Genomic DNA, 4,080 nt, shown 5'->3' with positions numbered 1-4,080 from the left:
CAGTGGGTAAGAGCACCCGACTGCTCTTCCAAAGGTCCAGAGTTCAAATCCCAGCAACCACATGGTGGCTCACAACCATCTGTAACAAGATCTGACGCCCTCTTCTGGAGTGTCTGAAGACAGCTACAGTGTACTTACATATAATAAACAAATAAATCTTAAAAAAAAATTTAAAAAAAAGTAGAACAAAATGCATGTAATGCGCAACTTTAAAAAAAAAACTTATTCTATACTCTTTTTTTTTACAGTCCAGACTTTATCCCCCTCTGACTGTTCCCCATCCTACAACTCCTCCCCCATCTCCAAGAGCATGTCTCCACTCCCTGTCCCCCACCAGACCTCCCCACTCCCTGGGGCCTCCAGTCTCTGGAGATACATCATCTCTGACTGAACCCTGACCCAGCAGTCATCTGCTGTATGTGTGTTGGAGGCCTCATATCATTTGGTATATGCTGCCTGGTTGGTGGCTCAGTGTCTAAGAGATGCCAGGAGTTCCAGGTGAGTTGAGACTGCTGGTCCTCCTACGGTGTTGCCCTCCTCCTCAGCTTCTTTCAGAGTTTCCCTAATTCAAACACAGGGGTCAGCAGCTTCTGTCGTTTGGTTGTGTGTAAATCTGCATCTGACTCTTTCAGCTGCTTGTTGGGCCTTTCTGAGGGCAGCCATGCTAGCCTCCTGTCTGTAAGCGCACAATAGCCTCAGTAATAGTGTGAAGCCTTGGGGCCTCCCCTTGACCTGGATCCCAATTTGGGCCTGTCACTGGACCTTCTTTCCCTCAGGCTTTTCTCCATTTTTGTCCCTGCAATTCTTTCACACAGGAACAATTCTGGGTCAGAGTTTTTGACTGTGGAATGGCAACCCCGTCCCATACTTGATGGCCCGTTTTTCTACTGGAGAAGGACTCTACAAGTTCCCTGTGCCCACTGTAGGGCATTTCATCCAAGGCCCCTTTAATTTAGTCTATTATCTGTTTATATTTGCAGGTAGTTTGATAGTTGCTTCTGTGACAGTCTTTCTCTGTAGATAATCTTGGTTGGGAGTCTGTGCAATTCTCTTGCCTTATGTGTCCTTCTGTGAAGATAACCATTTTGAATCAATATAGCTGCATTAATTTTATTCACATTTGATGCACACTAAAGATTTATTTATTTATTTAACGTGCACTGTAGTGTCTTCAGACGCACCAGAAGAGGGCATTGGATCCCATTACAGATGGTTGTGAGCCACCATGTGGTTGCTGGGAATTGAACTCAGGACCTCTGGAAAAGCAGCCAGTGCTCTTAACCGCTGAGCCATTTCTTCAGTCCTGATGCACATTATTCTGAGTAGGGATCAGGTCAGGATTTAATCTGTGCCAGATAATAGACAAAAAATTGAAAACAAACCTTAAGTTATTATTTTCACAACTATGAAATTGGTCTGGCATTCAAGGCTGAGCCCGGTGCTCTGTCAGTCATCAGCTATGGGATCCGTTGTGGGGAGCCCTAGAGAAGGCCTAATCTCCCTTACAAGGCCTCTCCGTGCTCCCAGCCACCACTGCCACCAAGCTCAAGACTGCTGCCTGCCAACAAGCCAAAGACTCCTCCCGGAGGGACCCAGCCAGAGCTCCCCTCTTTCCTCCTCTGTCCCAGGCTAGATCCAGCCCATGGGCCCCCACTCCATTCTCAGCTCTTCTGTGGCTCCCAGTGGCGCCTGGGTGTCCAAGAGCCTGAGAACCAAAGGCCCGGGCTTCATCACAGGCTCAGGGACCCCCAAGCCAGCTCCAGCTGTCCCCAGGAACTCAGACTGTGCTTCCCCACCCACGGAGAGGTGTCCCAGGGCTTCTCATAGCCTGACACGGTGTGGGGTAAGCACAGTCAAAACGCCTGTGTCCTGCCTCCCTGAGTGGCCTGAGCCCCGTGGTGGAGTGGATGCAGGACCCCATTTAACCCTACATATGTGTATGCCTACCTGTCTGTATGTGCACCATGGGCAGGTACCCAAAGAGACAGGACAAGGGGATTGGATCATCTGGAACTAGAGTTTTAGAGGGTTGTAAGCTGCCTGAGATGGGTGCTGGGAACCAAACCTGGGTCCTCTATAAGAGCAGCAAGTATACTTAATGGCTGAGACATTTCTCTAGCCCCTACTTGGGTCTTAGTACATAGTGTAAATAGGTAAGATGAACCCTAACCATTATCTGATGTTGATTAAAGTCTGTGCTTGTCTGATGATATCATGATTTTTTTTTGTCTTGCATTCATTTGTAATGGCAACAACTCTCTCTCTCTCTCTCTCTCTCTCTCAAAACCATGATAGAAATTGTTTTCATACTCTAATAGAACTTGGGAATGTTGAGATACTGAAACTCTGGTATCCTGATGTTTCCATAGTTACTAATGCACACCAGGAGGGAAAGATGGGACATAAACGAGAATAGCATTTTAACAAAATAAGTGAGGGGCAAAGACGCTTTAGACATGTGATTACCTCTTGTTTAGGGATATATTCATCTCTTTAATAATGGGGTTATAACAGTTGTTACAATGAAACTCGTCACTAGGCATTTATATTTCATTTTCTCTATAATCATCACTATCAAAAGCATTTAAGTGCACCTTTGACCAATAATACCGTAGTGAGTGAGTTAAAAGGACATAGTTGCCATTTTTTCTGTGAGCCTGCAATCGGGATGGGACAGGTTAGGTAATGTTGGTATTCCTGTCAGCCAGGCAGACCTTCGGCCCAGCTGATATTATGAAGAATGGGGATTCACCGAAACCTACTCAGTCATATTGAATGGTTTGCTTTGACAAAGGACTTTGCTGGCCTCTCACCACTACTTCGGTTGTGAATAATGGGTTTCTGCTGCTCCTTCTTTCTCATTCTATGAGAAGATTTTCCTATTCATTCCTAACATCGTTCTTCTAGATTCCCTGAATGCATTCCATGCACCATTTCTATCAATTACAAAGCAACCTGCTTATTTGTCTGCTAGACTGTTCTTTAAATGTTTGTATATTTGTAGATGGTCATGCTCCTCCCACATACATCTCAGACACCTACTAATTTACTAACAAGTGATAACTTCTGCTTTACTATTAAACTACTTTTTATGGACTAACTATATACCCCCTCTACCCTTCACATGGTTCAAGTCCTAATATTCAATGTCACTGTATTTGGATACATACCTTATAAGGCGATTATACAGGCTTGTCCTTACCTGATAAAACCCTAATATTTTGTCAGTGAATCTTCAGATTCCTGGTAGATGCTTTAGTGGTATGTGTAGATATTATAGTATATGTAAATTTTCTTCTATCCATTTCCATGTCCTTTAAAAACAATCTTACAGACCTGGCAAGGTGGCTTAGCGATTAAGAACACTGACTGCTTTTCCTAAGGACTTGGGTTCAAGTCCAAGCACCCACGTGAAAGCTTAAAATGATCTATAACTCCAATTCGTGCAAGTGGTGTACACACATACATGCAGGCAAAACACCCATACACATAAAATAAATAAACATAGAATAAATTTTAAAGTACTCGTATGGATAAGGGCTGTATTAATCTACATAGGATATCTCTGTCTTTCAGAGTACCACAAAGGAAAGAAAGGCCACGTAAGTTCAGCAAGAACTAAACTGGCCATACCAGGGATTTCTAGCTTTTAGAACTGTGAGAAATTAAAACTGTGGTTGGTTTAGCCACATTGTTTTATGGTATATCCTGAGTTGGCCAATGCTCTAAGTGTGTACACAAATCAATTCAGTTGTTGTCAGATAGGAATACTTTGTATAGGTAAAAAGATAGCTTTTGGATTTTAAAATCCTAGTGATTAAATTTCTATAGGTAATTTTAATCCTGTAAAGACCATAATCTCATTACCAGTAACAATTACTCTTCAGCTTGGGTTCTGTTCAAATGGATTCAAGGTTAGAAGTAAGATGTGATGGGAGGAGACTGCATTAGTTAGGGAAGCAGAAACCGGCCTGAGTAGGACCACAGGCCTCACCCGGCCGGATCAGCGCCAGGGTAGCGGGAGCGCAGGGTTGCCTGACACCCGCCAGCTACCCACGACCCCCGCCGCAGGATTTTGGG

The sequence above is a fragment of the Mus caroli genome, chromosome X (genome assembly GCF_900094665.2).
Source record: "Mus caroli chromosome X, CAROLI_EIJ_v1.1, whole genome shotgun sequence".
NCBI classification, from domain to species: domain Eukaryota; kingdom Metazoa; phylum Chordata; class Mammalia; order Rodentia; family Muridae; genus Mus; species Mus caroli.
Note: the sequence above shows the minus strand (reverse complement) of the source record.